At 44.0% G+C, this 17,926-nt stretch overlaps 1 protein-coding gene across 1 annotated transcript in view; it reads right to left on the reverse strand.

Moving 5' to 3' along the window:
• The window catches only part of EPDR1 (ependymin related 1), a 74,349-nt gene that overhangs the window by 29,546 nt on the left and 26,877 nt on the right, over nt 1-17,926 (reverse strand). The gene's annotated exons all lie outside the window — the stretch shown is intronic.

Genomic DNA, 17,926 nt, shown 5'->3' on the forward strand with positions numbered 1-17,926 from the left:
AGAGTACCTGTCACACACATTCCTATTACAAGGGATGTTTACATTCCTTGTAATAGGAATAAAAGTGATCAAAAAAAAAAAAAATGTAAAAAAAAAGTGTAAAAAATGAAATAAATATCTAAAAAAAAAAAAAAAGAAATAAAATTTATTTTTTTAACGCCCCTGTCCCCGGTAGCTTGCGCGCAGAAGCGAACGCACACGCAAGTCCCGCCGAATATGTAAACGCCGTTTAAACCACATATGTGAGGTATCGCCGCGTGCGTTAGAGTGCCAGCAACAATTCTAGCACTAGATCTCCTCTGTAAATCTAAACTGGTAACCTGTAAAAATTTTCAAATCGTTGCCTATGGAGATTTTTAAGTACCGAAGTTTGGCGCCATTCCATGAGTGTGCGCAATTTTAAAGCGTGACATGTTAGGTATCTATTTACTCGGTGTAAAATCATCTTTCCTATTTTACAAAAAAATTGGGCTAACTTTACTGTTTTTTAATTTTTTTAATTCATGAAACAATTTTTTTCCAAAAAAAAGGCGTTTGAAAAATTATTGCGCAAATACCGTGCAAGATAAAAGGTTTCAATGACCGTCGATTTATTCCCTAGGGTGTCTGCTAAAAAAACATATATAATGTTTGGGGGTTCTGCGTAATTTTCTATCAAAAAAATTATGATTTGTACATGCAGGAGAGAAGTGCCAGAATAGGCCTGGTATGGAAGTGTGTATAACTGCCCTGTATGGAAGAGGTTAACAAGAGTGTGATCCGTGAAAAAAAATATATATTTAAAGTAAATAAATCAGAACGAAGCAGTCATCTATTGTGACCACATACAAATAACAGTCCAAAAGGGTTGAAATTAAGAATCCCACATGGATATGACCCTCTCTGTGAAAGAATAGAGACACCACCACCAATGTAAGGAAGAGGCTTACCAGATGGTGTTGACTTGGTGAGGTGTATACCATACAAGGTAGTATTTATTGAAAAGATAAAAAAATGAACACTCACATTTGAAAGAACAACATAGGCATATCACAAAGTGCAAGAGCGATGTGTGTGAATGGGTCCACCCGACGCGTTTCAATGGGTCCACCCCAGATGATGACTGTTTAGTTAAAACGCGTCGGGTGGACCCATTCACACACATTGCTCTTGCACTTTATGATATGCCTATGATGTTCTTCCAAATGTGACTGTTAATTTTTTAATCTTTATAATAAATACTACCTTGTATGGTATCACACTATGACTTTTTACCTCCATAGACCCAGTCTGTCTAGTATGGTCATCTGCTGGCTTGGAACCATACACATGCAGCTTAGCCCTTCTGGGGAAAATTGGTGCAATTGCACTTGCAAATTGCACAGTCTATTTGTCTTTAGTAAATTAACCCTAAAGACTCTCCTAAGCGAGGAACTAACACTGACTGATTGTGGTAGAAAGAGGGATGGTTTAGCTAGGACTGAATGAAGGAGGGTAAAACAAAGTGTGAAACCAAATGACAACAAGTTGAAGGGGTCCTAAACCACCACTAGAATAGTAATTTGATACTGTTCAATACATACCGGTAAACCTAAAAAATACATATAAGTGGAACAGAACACCATCATACAGTATACTGTTCATTCTGTTTTCTCTGATCTGTACTTTTTGCACTCAATGCAAAAAGGAGCAGAGCTTTGAGTGGGAATAACAGATCCCCCTACCAATTGTTGTCTGCAAAGTGCAGATACAAGACCCCTACATACAAGTATAGAGAACAGCAGTGGCTGTTTTTTATTACAGTAAGAACATTGTACTGTATTACTAGCATACCTCCCAACTTTTTGAGATGGGAATGAGGGACACCTATCAGCAAAAGTATGTAGGCATAGGACACACCCTTTGCAGCACCCCCTTGAAGGAGAATTGTACAAAAAAACAAGATTGGTTAAACCAGGGTTCGACGACTGGGGCGGCACAGCTTGGTATCCTGCATCTCCGTGCGCCGCACGATCGAATGGGGCCGCGCCGGCCGGTAATTGAGGTCACGGCTTTGCGGCCTTCTGCAGGCCTATGGTTCTTTCTGTGATCTGGTGCCATCTTGTGGTGGCCGTTGGTATGACAAGACAACCAGCAATGCCAATAGAGCTTCCACTGCCTGTTTTTTCAAAATTCTCTATTTTATTATTTTTTCAAAGTTATCCACATCATGTTAATACATTTACACAACAGTATGGCTTCTATATGTTACCACATAACTCAATATACTCAGCTTCTCTGCTTCTTGAATTCTTTCTATAAAGATTTACAGTAATAACTATAGTTCCTGAATAACCCATAGGTATATCCCCCCCCCCCACCTCCCATCCACCCTACCCCCAAAAAAAAAAAAAAAAGGGGAACCTCTCCAGGTTATTGTCGCCGGTGCATCCCTCCTCCCTATTCTCTCAAAGATCTCCCTCTCTATATCTTATATAGGGTGTCCATATCAGTCTGTACTTATCCTCTTGTTCTCTTATGCCCATGGTAAGTTTCTCCATCTGTTGAATTTCTGATATTCTACCTAGCCATTGTTGTTTATTTGGGGTGTTTGCACTTTTCCATAGAATTGGAATACATGCCCTTGCTGCAACCAATAGGTGTCTAATCAGGGACCTTTTAAACCTGGCCAAAGAAATTGGTAAATCCAATAAGAGGTATGTGGCCGGGTCAGTTCCCAGATCCACCTCCAAGATATCTTTAACTATATCCCTGACCATTTTCCAAAAGTCTTTTAACTTTACACAGGACCAAAAAACATGTAGCATTGTGCCCTCCTCTTTACCACATCGCCAACATCTATCTGAAACTTCCGGGAATATCCGATTTAATGCTACGGGAGTTTTGTACCATCTGGTTAGAATTTTATACCCTCCCTCTTGATATCTGGTCGCCAATGAGGCTTTATGTGTAAAGTTAAAAATCTTTTTTATCTGATTCTCTGAAAACACGACCTCCAACTCTCTTTCCCAGGTACGTATAAACGGCAACTCCCTTGGTGCTTCTGTCTCCACCCACATGCTATACATCACTGAAAGGCCATGTCTCAACTCCTCACCCTTCAGACATATTTCCTCAAATCCTGTAAGGTCCCTGAGCGGTCCTATTTTTAATGCTTTAATGGCCGTCTTTAGTTGATTTTGTCTCATTACGTCTAACTCTTTTCTTATTGCCTCATCTCTTTCCTCTCTTCTTGCCCTTGAACTATCACCCTCAAAGTGTATTACTCTACTCCAGCCTAATCTTACAATTGGAGTCCGAATAAGTGGTGCTTTTTCAAGGTGACAGAAAAAAAAATTCATACTCTTTCCATAAGCTTGTACCCTGAACAGTTACTTGCAATGGACAACTTGGGTAGTCTGGGACTTGACAAACCTATATACTGTATATGCATACTCATAAATCACCCAATGTATGTTTTCATTTCCATGGATTATGCAACATTTAAAATAGCAATCAATCTTTTAAATACGCTTACTCTGATTTAAGTGAAACTTTATAAAATGTATGCATGGCCTTTCCTTAAAACTCAGTGAACTGCAGCATCTGTGTAATTTCCAAGTAACTGACTTGAGTTTAGGACAAAGAAAATGGTATGAGGCTTTACTGAAAGTTATATGACATGTCAGCACCTAATGTGTAAATGCAGTTGGGAAAGAGAACAAATATAACAGATTTATTTTGCTGCAAATGTACTGAAAACTATAAAGAAATTGTGTCCAGTTAGTTTCATATGGATTTAATTTCAAAATTAAACATTATCAGGTGATATTAAATTTACACTTGGTGCAGCTGAACAGAGGTCATATTCTAGTATAACATGCTGTCAGATTTATAGTAAAATATAAATTATAGAAACGAAATAAACACATGTAAAACAGTCACTGGCTCAAGGCTGTCTTTCTAGATTCTAGATCTTTCAAATTTTTCAGAATAAGATCTGCAAATCTGCCTTTTGCCCATTTGTCTTTGGTTTACAATTTCTTTACATCAAAAAAGCATTATGGCAACCATATAGCAGGAGGGCTATGTAGACCACTGCTCTGTTAATACCAGTCAACGTGGCTTTTATTTAGCCTTTTGTTGGCTTTTCCACCACACTGATATCCCAAAAAGATGGTGCTGCAAGCAGATGGCAGTTGAGCACAAAAAAAAAAAGATAATAATACTCATGCAGTAAGGTAGTAAAGGGTTTCACTAAAGAACCTCACCCAATGACCCTGTCCCTTACCCAACAAGATATCAATCTAGTGCACCAAGTATCTTCTTAGCAAGACAGGCTATTTCCGGCGGCGTATTTGAAATTGGGCAGGGTTGGGGGCGGTTTTCATTTAAATGAAGCACGTCCCCACGCGGAATGAAATGCGCATGCGTCATTCCTAAATTTCCCGCCGTGCATTGCGCTAAATGACGTTGCAACGACATAATTTTTTTAACTTAGACGTGACTTACGTCCATCCCTATTCACGGACGACTTACGCAAAAAAAAAAAATTCAAATTTCGACGCGGGAACGACGACCATACTTTAACATGGCAAGTCTATCTATACGCCACAAAATAGCAGCTTTAACTATACGCCGGAAAAAGCTGACTACAGATGACGCAAGAGAATGCGACGACCGCGCGTACAATCGTGGATCGTCGGAAAAAGCTCATTTGCATACCCGACACGGAAAACGACGCAAACTCCACCCAGCGGATGCCGAAGTATTGCATCTGCGATCTGAAGGCGTACGGAGCCGTACGCCTGTCGGATCTTACCCAGATGCCGTTGTATCTTGGTTTGAGGATTCAAACTAAAGATACGGCGCGGGAAATTTGAAAGTACGCCGGCGTATCAGTAGATACGCCGGCGTACTTGCTCTGTGAATCTGCCCCTAAATGCTTACACCAGTCCTTATGATCAACAGCAGAAACTTAAAATGAAGCATGTGCTCTCTCTAAACTGGAAAGGGGTGTTGATGTCCTCGAGTCCCTCTTGGTGGATGGGAAACGTATGCAATTTTTGATACCCCTGACTCAGTAAGTCTTTGTATTCTTTGTCTCTGCCAGGTTTTTTAGTCCCCTGTTTGCCCTGAATCTTTTTGCTCTGTTTCCAGAAAGGCATTTGTTAATAGCTATAGCTATTGCTTCGCTTTTGAAACTCTAGAGAGTTGCACTTAGCTTCTACTCCTTGTTCCCTGTGTGCCCATTGTCTTGTTCTACAGCCTCTCTACAGACATAAAACATAATCTTAAAATAATATAAACTTAATGTAGCGCTACCCCCGCAGGAGCCGCTGGTTGTTGTTGGGATCGGCGTATTAAGTTACCTCAGTGTTGTCTAGGGGTGTAGTTGATAAGTAGAGTAGCTTAGAGTAGTGAGCGAAGGTCCAGTCATTGAATAAGGGTTTTCAAATGCTTTATTTCCAGGCCCAACATCAACATCAAATGAGGAGAAAAGGGTTGATGAAGCAAGAGAGAGAACTTTTCAGTATCAGGCCTCGATATGGACCGAGCAATCCTGCTCTCAGTAACACAGTAGTAATAAACACAATTCGTTGCCACTCTAGCCAGAGTGGGTGATGTGCCCCCGGACAGACTTCTGCCACAAGCCTGGCAGCCGAAGTGTCACTTTAGATTTCGGGGAGGAACAGGCCTCTGCCACAGACCTGGCTCTAGGGCCTCTGCCACAGGCCAATTACTTGAATGAGCTAAATGGATTAAGCATAGGTCACCGGATGACGGCAATAGTGTACCTGTCAACATTCCGGTCACCAGATCCCCGATGGTTCATTTAAGCCCTGTTGGACAACCTGCCTCCGGGTTCTCCTCAAGCCGATCCCCCATCAAACGGCACACAGCCTGGGATCTCCTCAGTCAAACTGGGGACCCAGCAAGTCACTGGGGCCCCTTTAGCAAAGTGGAGCTCCACGTAGAATGTGACCCCGGCCTGGTAGGCCATCACCGGGGTCCGTTGGATGCGCACACCCTGAAGGTGGGTGCCGCACCTGGAACCTGGAACCCGCGAAGAACCAAAGAAAATGGCGTCTGCCACAGATATACTCTCCCCCAGCATGCCCCGCGAGGGAAAACTCAAATTGGCTGCTGGGGAAAAGTGGCTCTGCCAGAACCCCTCTAGTGCCAACTGCCGCCCAGGGATGGAAACTACATCCCTGGAGAGCAGACTGACCTACAGGACAGTTCAGGAATGACAGCAGCCCAAATTTAGCAAATTGTGAATGGGAGCAAAATAACTCTCCCATTCCCCACTAACTTTAGCGTAGTGCCCATGCTGAAAGTAAGGGGGCGCTACATTAATAAAATATTTTAATGTAACCTTTATAGTTACCTGTCTGCCAGTACCAAGATTCCTTTGTACCTTGTTGCCAGCACTAGCCATTTCATAATGTGTAATTTAAAGCCCCGTACACACGACCAGTTTTCCCGTCGGAAAAACTGCCATGACAGCTTTTGGCCTGGAATCGCAGTGGGAAAAATGAGGACATGTTTCCATTCTTCCCACCGGAATTCCCGGCGTTTTTTAACCCGGCAGTTTTCCTATGGGGAAAGCCAGCGGGGGAGCACACACGGCTGAGTTTCCCGGCCAAAGCTCTAATGGCAGGTTTCCTACCAGGAAAACCATCCGTGTGTAGGGGTAAAAAGCTACCGAGCCGGTTCTCGGCCTCCCCCTCGGGTTTCCCGGCGGTAAAAAGTCTGTCGATCGTGTGTACCAGGCATTACAGTGGAAAAGCTTTGTGATAAAGAGTGCAGCATAGTAGAGTTACAAGCATGGCTAGATTTCTCTGGCACTGTATGCTCCAATAAATACATATTTCTTAACTAGCCACACAGTTCTATATATGCCATTTAAAAGATCTGTGAGTAGTCCTTTTGTAATGAACTAATTATCTTTTTTTTTTATCCTAACAAATATATTTACATATGAAATGAAACAAGAAGCTGCCAAAGTTTCTTGCCTAAAAATATGTCCATATGTCTGGACCAATGCGCATGTGCTATTGTCAGGATAGATAAGTACGTGTTTAAAATAACAGCTTATATTAAAATGACTGCCACTGCTACTTTAAAGGGAGATAGCGGCTTTTAAAAGCTCTTGTTTATCAAAAAAGCTTAGTGGCATAATAGTTAAGTTCATCTACTTCGTGAACATTTTCCAGGTTCCATCTAGAACATGTTGAGAGGATATATATACCCTCTTCTGTTTAGTCAGGGTCAAACAAGGGAGTTGTAGCTTATGACTAAGCATCAGGGAAGGTGTGAAACGCGTTAGCTGTTCTTTATTTGTACCCCCATTGCTGTATGGATTGTCATTTTTCTATCATGGATCAATAAAGGTGATTTTATGGGAGTGTGGCTATTCAGACTCTTCACTTTATAGTATTTGTATAGTTTTTAGACATTACTGTAAAAAAAAAAAACTCAGCTTAAAGCGGAGGTCCCACAAAATACTGCAGCTGCTGACTTTTACTAAATGGACACTTATCTGTCCAGGGTGCCCACAATGTCGACAGCAGAATACGAGAAATCGCTTGTCGCTAGGCTGCCCCTGCCGCCATCCTCGGTGAGGGAATCAGGAAGTGAAGCCTTGCGGCTTCACTGCCCAGTTTCCTACTGCGCATGCGCGAGTATCGCGGCGCGTACCCAGTGGTCCACGTTGTCTCCTGGGACCAGTGTGTTTCCCAAAAGGCAGCGGAGGGGACAGGAAGTGGAGTGACTCCCATGGGAGTCTATCCCCGGAAGTGGGTGGAAATACCTGTATTATACAGGTATCTGCACCCCCTGAAAGGTGGGGGGGGGTTCCGAAAAGCGGAAGTTCCATTTTTGGGTGGAAACATAGTATCAGCCCAAAGTTTTTTATCTAAGCTTGGATAGGGCAGAGACGGTTTATATAACCTGTCAGGTCTTTACAGCTATCTGGTGGCAATGTTTTTCCAGACAGGAAATGAGGGAAAATGTCCAACAGCCAGTAAAAGAAAGGAAAGTCCCTCTTTCATGAGTCTTCCTAATTTCTAGGCTGGTGAAACCATTGTGAAATATCTCCAACGGAGCCCTGGATGGAAGTAAAAACCTGAATGTAGGTCAAATCTTTCCTCACTTTAGGTCTTAGGCCATATGAAGAAGCTCCTAATGCCGCGCACACACGATCAGGCTTTTGCGGAATTCCATCAGAGAAAAATCTAAACTCCGGTGGAATTCATCGGAATTTCCGATGAAAAAACTCAGATGGGGGTTACACATGATAGGAGTATCCGATGGAAAAAGTCCATCTGACTTTTTCCATCGGAAATTCCAATCGTGTGTACACGTTTTCCATCGGAAATTCCGATCGTGTTACTAGACCTTTATTGCATAACAGTAGATTTTTTTCTTTAGCTTCTCTCAAACAAGAGGTACTTTTCCACCCAAAAAAATCATTTGACTTGTTATTGCCAACATATGTCTTATTGATCTATGGGAATGTGAAAAAAAAAAAAAGTTGACCATGTCTGTATGCTCGATATTATTATTATTATTGAAAACAGCTATGTTTCACATTTTCCTTTCTCTGGTTATTGGAAATTTCTGGATATGGGATTTCCGAATAAAATATCTTATTCCAGAGAGAATTTAGCCAAAGGTTGCTTCTGTTTGTGGTTTTATGCATATACAAGTCCTTCCTATTCGTGCTAATAGAGCAAAGGATTATTTCCAAGTTGCTTCCATAGACCAAGCATATCAGTTTGGAAAGATTGTCCTTTGACTGAACTGAGCAATTTTCTAATTTGATGTGCCCTTTTTCATCTTCTATTTATTTTTTTGCTTCATACAACCTCACTTCATCCTTCAAAACCCCTTGTAAGAAATTAGTCCAGGAATTCAGACAGTCTGGTCTCTCTCCTTCTATGTTTAATATCTTTTTCTTCCCACAATAAGGATGCCTTGAAATATATCTATCTATTGCACTGCCAAAGGAATACATATTGAGCTGGATTACATTTAATAAGTTAAAGGACAGAAAGACATCAAGCATACAAAGTACCTATCCAAAATGTAAAAACAAAAAAAAAGACAACGCTCTGCTTATTTATAAAACAAAACCTATAAAATGCAATGCAATATGCAATAACATGATAATATTTCCCCATGCCAAAATAAAAAAAAGCCTGATTTTAGTTTTTACCGTCAGTGTCATTGTTCAGTAGACATATATGGATCATTATATAGTAAGAAAAACAAACAAACAATCGCCTCCAGGTCAATTACTAGACCTTTATTGCAAGGAAATCATTATCTGCTTCTGGAGATACTGGTAAAGGTTTGGTCAGTGCCCTTTCTTTAACTGAGGTACTGCTTTTATTCTAGTCACTATACCAAGTTTTAGAATTAGCTATTAAAGTGGCCTCTGATGATACACAGAGATGAAACAAATCTCCCTACATAAGTTTTACATGTATATCTGCTTTCTTCAGCTTTATATACTGCTTAGAAAGTGCACATCCTGTTAGAATTGTCTCTTCCGGATTCACCTGTGGGTGTGGATTCTTGCCATACACTGTGAGACAGCTGATTGGAGGAAAGGCACACTCCCCCACTCCACATAGGCAGAGACTTGCAGAGCTGTGCTGTGAATAGACCAGCTCTCTGCTAATCTATTTATAGCACCCACCCTGACACAAAATTAAGGCTGGGTTTATGACAGTTGGCAGAGAACTGTCAGAAGTAATCCTGCTGATAACAGAAGAACGGAGCAGGAGAAAGCCACGGGACTTAGGGTTTTTCGAAGTGAGATAAGAAAACACTGCAGCTATATTTGCCCAGCTCATATTTTAAGAATCGGTATACATCCACTTTATGTCTGTGGTGAGCCTAAAATATACCATCTTCTTCTTTTATAGATGCATTGGCTGAATGTTTCTCACCAACAAAGAAAAAGTTATCAAGCTCTATGTAGACGTCTGGGAAAAACAGTGAGGTATTTGCACAAGCAAGGAGAAGAAGGGAATATCTGGAAATCCTGCAAACAAGAAGAGCGGTGTTACGTACCTGCCGGATGAGCCTGACGTGCAGTGGAAAGGCCTTCTCGTACAACCCTGGCTCAAGGGCCACCGATGTTGCAACAGTGGCCGCACGAGCCTGGCGGTGTATGGGTGACTGGTTCGTCTTTGGTCTTGTCAGTCCAGCTGGTGCAGCAGGAAACAGGATGGTAGATGCAGGGCTGGGGAGACACTGAATACGTAGTCAGACAAGCCGGGTTTGGTAACGGACGATCAGATGTAGGTATAGACGACAGGCAGAGAATGGTCAGGATACAGGCAAAGTTTGGCAACAGGATATCAAGCAGAGTAGAGCTGAGCGCGGTCACAAGGCATGCTAATGTGGAAAAAAGGGGGGGGGATTAGGTTGTGCTAAATAATCAACACAACATGAACATTGTGCAAAAAACAAGTGTATATAAATTAAATAAATAAAGGTCAATGTCCCTCCAGAGGGTAAAGACTATAGGGCCTGATTCCCAAAAGAGATACGCAGGCGGAACTGCTGTTCAGTCTGTGCCTAACTTTGGAAACGATCCTCAAAAGGCTTTTTCCAAAGTTAGGCAGAAAATCTGACATGTGTAAGACACTTACACGGTCAGATCTTAGGATGCAGTACCGCATCCGCCGCTGGGGGCATTTCTCATTAAAAAGCAGCTTTGAGTATGCAAATGAGGACTTAAGCAGATCCACAACGCTTTTCAGCACTGTGATTTCTGCGTAAGTTCCGATTTGCTTGCGCAAAACTAGGGCTGGTTTTACAATGTGGAAAATTAGTCACACCTTGTAAAGGCCCATTCAAGCGACGGCATTTGGTATGCATTCCTGAGGGAGAACTCCACGGCAATTTGTAAATTCAAAACCGGCATGGGTTCCCCCCCCCCAGGAGCATACCAGGCCCTTAGGTCTGGTATGGGTTGTAAGGAGACCCCCCCTACGCCGAAAATTCGACGTAGGGGGTCCCCCTACAATCCATACCAGACCCGTATCCAAAGCACGCTACCCGGCCGGCCAGGAAAGGGAGTGGGGACGAGCGAGCGCCCCCCCCCTCTTGAGCCGTGCCAGGCCGCATGCCCTCAACATGGGGGGGTTGGGTGCTCTGGGGCAGGGGGGCGCACTGCGGGCCCCCCCACCCCAGAGCACCCTGTCCCCATGTTGATGAGGACAGGACCTCTTCCCGACAACCCTTGCCGTTGGTTGTCGGGGTCTGCGGGCGGGGGCTTATCGGAATCTGGGAGTCCCCTCAAATAAGGGGGCCCCCAGATACCGGCCCCCCACCCTAAGTGAATGGATATGGGGTACATCGTACCCCTACCCATTCACCTGGAGGCAAAAAGTTAAAGTTATTAAACACACAACACAAGGGTTTTTAAAATAATTTATTAGTCTGCTCCGGAGGCCCCCCCTGTCTTCTTTATTAGCTCTAATACCAGGGGGGGCTTCTTCTACCACTCTCCGGGGGTCTTCTCCGCTCTCCGGGGGGGGGTTTCTTCTGCCGCTCTCCGGGGGGGGTCTTCTCCGCTCTCCGGGGGGGGGGTCTTCTCCGCTCTCCGGGGGGGGGGGTCTTCTTCTATCTTCGCCGCTCTCCGCTGTTGACTCGGCGCACCCCGGTTCTTCTGCAGCTGTCCGGTGCCTTCTTCTTCAGCGCTGGCTGCCTGCTATCTTCGTGTGTTAGCTCAATTACTAACAGGCAGCCAGCGCGGTCTTCTGTGACGTCAGGTTCTTCTTCTCCCTTCTTCCGATGTTGACACGTCGCCTCTTCTCACTGCAATGATGGAAGCGCGCCTTGCATCCCATTTATATAGGCATCACCGTCCCATCATGCTCCGGTAGGTACCCACGTGGTGGGTGCCTACCCACGTGCACCCACCATGTGGGTACCTACCGGAGCATGATGGGACGGTGATGCCTATATAAATGGGATGCAAGGCGCGCTTCCATCATTGCAGTGAGAAGAGGCGACGTGTCAACATCGGAAGAGGGGAGAAGAAGAACATGACGTCACAGAAGACCGCGCTGGCTGCCTGTTAGTAATTGAGCTAACACACGAAGATAGCAGGCAGCCAGCGCTGAAGAAGAAGGCACCGGACAGCTGCAGAAGAACCGGGGTGCGCCGAGTCAACAGCGGAGAGCGGCGAAGATAGAAGACCCCCGGAGAGCGGAGAAGACCCCCGGAGAGCGGAGAAGACCCCCCCCCCCGGAGAGCGGAAGAAGAAACCCCCCCGGAGAGCGGAGAAGACCCCCGGAGAGTGGAAGAAGAAGCCCCCCCTGGTATTAGAGCTAATAAAGAAGACAGGGGGGGCCTCCGGAGCAGACTAATAAATTATTTTAAAAACCCTTGTGTTGTGTGTTTAATAACTTTAACTTTTTGCCTCCAGGTGAATGGGTAGGGGTACGATGTACCCCATATCCATTCACTTAGGGTGGGGGGCCGGTATCTGGGGGCCCCCTTATTAAAGGGGACTCCCAGATTCCGATAAGCCCCCGCCCGCAGACCCCGACAACCAACGGCAAGGGTTGTCGGGAAGAGGTCCTGTCCTCATCAACATGGGGACAGGGTGCTCTGGGGTGGGGGGGCCCGCAGTGCGCCCCCCTGCCCCAGAGCACCCAACCCCCCCATGTTGAGGGCATGCGGCCTGGCACGGCTCAGGAGGGGGGGGGCGCTCGCTCGTCCCCACTCCCTTTCCTGACCGGCCGGGTAGCGTGCTTTGGATACGGGTCTGGTATGGATTGTAGGGGGACCCCCTACGTCGATTTTTCGGCGTAGGGGGGGTCTCCTTACAACCCATACCAGACCTAAGGGCCTGGTATGCTCCTGGGGGGGGAACCCATGCCGTTTTTTTCTTTGAAAATTGGCATGGAGTTCTCCCTCTCAGGAATGCATGCCGAGCGACGCTGACAATTTTTCTTTTTTGTTTTTGTTTTCCCGGCGCTTTTTTTTTTTTTCACCCGTCGCAACTTTAGTGTCCCGTCGCAATCCACAAAGCCCGCCGTAAATTACGTTCGCACGCTGCACGTCGGGAAAATTACGTCACACGCATGCGCAGTACGGCCGGCGCGGGAGCGCGCCTCATTTAAATTTTAAACGCCCCCCGGAGAGGAGGACCGCCTTGCGACGGAGGCACTTAAGTTACACGGCGTGTAATTTCTAGGTAAGTGCTTTGTGGATCAGGCACTTAGGTAGAAATTTTAAGTCAGTGTAACTTAACTGCTGAAAGTTAAGTTAGGCAGCTTTTTGGGGAATCAGGCCCATATAGTATAAAGTTTAAATTGATAAATAAAAATTGTGTTAAAAAATCAGTATATAAATAAAATTGTCAAATTCTCGATAAAGACTTAAAAACTGTGGTAAAGTGAGGCAAGAGTCCACCACCAGTTCAAGTAGAAGTTGATTGAAAAAGGAGCTCCTCACGGTCACACCAGGAAGAAAAGTAAGTAAATGCCCTTACAAGAATTGTTGGACCCCCTGTTAGATGAGGTCAAGAAGGCCTGAACATCCACCCTGTCAGGTGATGGGAAATCCAGGTGACATTGCGCCTCTGCATAGAAACACCTACTCCCGCGGGAGTGAGTACCCGGAAGCCGGGTGGAAAATAGCCATAATAAGGAACCACACCAACCTGCATCAACAGCTGGGCTTACAAGAACTTGGCATAGTATTCCGGATTAGGTCAACACCACTGAGTTCCTGTTCTCTGGCTGTGCCCTGCATTTTCACCCTGTCTCACTCTCTATCAATGAAGACTACGAAGTGCCCAACATTGCATGGTCCATTGTTGTTATCATCAGGAAACCTGTCTAGGGAAATGACAAGCAGCGGTTACTGGATCACATGCTTGTAACAAGGAGATGGCAGCAGAATCAGCAAAGCTGAGATACAACAAAGGATGAATAAAAGTGACGCTGAGTCCAGGAGCGGATTGCCTTTGAAAAGACAGTCACCTTCCTGAACCTGATGAGGATCGGCTGGAAGTGGAGCAACGCTTAGCCCCTGGGATTTCCCATCACCTGACAGGGTGGATGTTCAGGCCTTCTTGACCTCATCTAACAGGGGTCCAACAATTCTGGTAAGGGCATTTACTTACCTTTCTTCCTGGTGTGATCATGAGGAGCTCTTCTTTCAATCAACTTCTACTTGAACTGGTGGTGGACTCTTCCCTCACTTTACCACAGTTTTTGAATCAATATCGAGAATTGGACAATTTTATTTATATACTGATTTTTGAACACAATTTGTATTTATCAATTTAAACTTTATAGTATATAGTCTTTACCCTCTGGAGGGACATCGACCTTTATTTATTTAATTTATATACACTTGTTTTTGCACAATGTTCATGTTGTGTTGATTATTTAGCGCAACCTAATCCCCCCCCCCCCTATGTTCCATGGTAAACCATGTTAAATGGACTGTAGTGCGTTTTTGCAAATAGAAAAAAGCACTAAAAAAGGCATAGGTGTGAACCAGGCCTTAAAGGGGTTGTAAAGGCAGAATGTTTATTTATCATAATGCATTCTATGCATTAAAATAAAAAGCCTTTTGTGTGAAGCAGCCCCCTGCTATTTATACAGCAATCAATCAAAATGGCAGGGAAGGAGTTAACACTAGTGAGCGATCAAGGGGTTAAGCGTGTTCCCTGTAGGGGGATGAGACTGATTGATGTTCCTACTTACTAGGAACACACAATCTGTCTCTACTCCCCTGGCAAAACCGGGATTTGTGTGTTTACACACACAGATCAATTTTCTGGCTCTGTCAGGAGCGATCGCGGGTGCCCGGCGGACATCGCGGCTGCTGGGCATGTACACCGATCCTAAGTGACGCGGCGACCACGTGCACGCGCCCTATACCCCTTGAAGCGGCTGCCATACAGCTACGGCGAGTCATGCAGGGGAGCCATACTGCCGCCGTCAAAGGACGGTGGGCGGTCGGCAAGTGGTTAAAGGGTAAGGTTACCTTTGTACGCTTTTTTTTTCGAAATTCCATTCCTATGTAGATAGAGCTGTAGTATTGAAAACAGGAGACGGGTCTCCTGGGTTCTGTAAAGTTCACCATACAGTGACTATACAATCTAATTGTCCTTTAGATCTGCCATCAACTATGTAGTGTAAGCGCCTGATTGGATATAGAGTGATTGACTAGATAGGCGTTTCCTCCGATTATATCAATTTGGTAAATCTAAAGGAGATTGTACAATCAGATTGTATAGTGTATAGCCGACCATGTTTATACACCTAAAATTACTAGTTGCGCTTTCAGTGTCATTAATTGTTAACGGCTCACCAAACACAGAAGCAAACACACATTTTGTGAAAAAACGAAGGGCAAATGCTGCCAAACGCACAACCCATAAAATGCCAAAATGTCCCATTAACCACATGTAACCAACAGGCTGTCCTATGCGTGTCACAGGAAAAATTAGTCACAAAACATACGCTCCCACTATGCTAGATGTGAATGGGGACTGAAAGTGAAATTGGTCGATAACACAAGAACAATGAGGCTCCATTCACATGAAGCTTCTTTGGGGCGATTGCTGTGTGTAGGGCGGCCCATCCTATGTGTGATGAGTAAAAATGCTCCAAAATGCCCCCCCCCCTCACTAAAAAAAACAAAAACCAATGTGGGAATGCGAGTTCCTGCTATGCAGAGTTGTGAACAGGGCTTGACAGCTGAGTGTTTCTGTCCATTCCCTCCTATGTACTCTTACATAGGAGGGAGTACACTAGGCAATCTGATTGTATATTGTGTATTTAGTAAGAAGGGTGATCACTGATTTGATTTAAAAAACGTGCACCTGTGAATGCGGGTGGATGATGCAGGGTGTGTGCTAATGAGGTCAGCTGGTCAACTCCTTCCTGTGTCATGACCTCTAATCTGATCAAGAAGAAAGACATTACTAATGGAAACGTCTGGAAACATGGATGAGCACAAGCAAAGTAAGTGTCTGTAGATTTAATGCAAAGCATTGATATTTATGCAAAAAAAAGTACATAAATGCTATATTGGTGCATAGGGAAGCTAAAATTTAGAAAAGGTACAAAAGGTGAACTTACCCTTTAAAGTATTTACTGTATATAGTCTGCCTAAAATAAAAAATATGCTTTATCTGCTCTGTGCGTATTTCCTCCTACCTCCTCTTCTGGGGTCCCCCTCCAGTGCTCCCTATGGGGGCACACATACAGGCTTGCTCCCAAACCGGGTTGTGTGCATGCGGAGACACACACAGAGCTGATATCCATATACTGTTCCAAGGGGGTGTTTTTGCAACCTGCATTTTTTTATTCAAGCTCTGTTTTTTTAAAAACACTTTTGATAATTGTGTGAAATATACGATATGTTTTTGCAACTCCTATGTAATTTCTTCTTACACATCCAGAAAAATGGAAGAAGTGTAGTGGGGATGTGAGGGGTGCATTGAGATTTTCTTTTCTACCTGGATGAGGTAAAGTGGTGATGGGGTGTGCATGGGACATACTACAAAATAAAATAAAGTTCAGCCAACTGCTGAGCTAAAACAGCCGATATGCTGCATCGCTATAGAGGTAGTCACAGTATTGTATTTAGGTTTTGTGCTGCCCTAGGCCTGACTAGACTCGTGCACCCCTAATTTAAATATGACCCACTCCTTCCTGTCAAGGCCACAACCCTTTCTGTTTAAGACACGCCTTGAAATTTTCAAGTGGGGACACTAGTTCTTAGGGCCTGGGTGGGGGGGCAATGGATTCCCTTAATTTGCATAGATTTCCTCTCACTTCCTGTTTGGCTATGGGGCAGGAAGTGATGGGAAATCTATGCAATGGGACAGGGATGGTAAAAAAATGAAATGACAGAGGCTATAACCCTCCCTTACTCTATCCAAAATAAAAAAGTGTTGCCTATAGTTCTACCTTGAGCAGCTTGCATTATATCAACAGTGTAGCGCAAGCCAACGGGGACGCTTTCCGTGCTGCCCCCCTGCAAAGTGCTGCTCTAGGCCTGGGCCTTGTTGGCCTAGGCCAGGATACAGCGTTGGGTAACCGATCCAAATAATGGGTGAGTTTCAAAGCAGGGCACATCAGAGTTGCAAAAATAAGAATTCTTTTAAACACAAAGTACTCTAAATACCTTCCACACAACGTGTAGTATTCGTTTTGAGTCTTTGAAGTAGCTCAATTGCAACAATTTGCATCCAAAAAAGCTGAGAACTAAATTTCTATTTTATCATTTAATGACACGATCCAACAAACTACATGATAAATGGTGTGATATGATTAGGTGTTGCAACGTATGTGTGACAACTGGAATAAGGCTGATAAAATATGTGAGTGTATACAAGTGTTTCTATCTTACATTTTGTGCTAAGTCTGCATCACCTAGTTACTGTAAAGTAAATAAACACATAAAAAGAAGAAGCATTCAATTGTACAACTTCAACCAGCAACAATTTCCAAATAACCTGGCAACGGAAATACTATTTTACAATACAAACACATCATTTTTATGAAAACGTGTCAGTGGACACACAGGCCAAAGTAGAAGCCTTGGAGGCCCTCAATGAAACTGCTTTGTGAGACAGTATATAACCGATTTTTACTTGATTGTTGAAAATTGCCCAAAAGCACTTAACCACTTGAGTACGGGCCTGCATTACCCTTTTATTACCGGCTGACCAAAAGCCGGACTTTATAGGCTCAATACTCTTTTGAAGAGGTAAGTAAAACCTTGGACAGAGGTGTGGCGGTGGACGTGGTATACTTGGATTTTGCAAAAGCGTTCGATACAGTTCCCCACACACGGCTCATGTGTAAGGTAAAGTCTACAGGATTGGAAATATCAGTTTGTAAATGGATAGAAAATTGGCTATGGCTGGATTCACACCTATGCATTTTTAGTGCTTTTTGCATTTTGC

The sequence above is a fragment of the Rana temporaria genome, chromosome 5, assembly GCF_905171775.1.
Source record: "Rana temporaria chromosome 5, aRanTem1.1, whole genome shotgun sequence".
NCBI lineage: Eukaryota > Metazoa > Chordata > Amphibia > Anura > Ranidae > Rana > Rana temporaria.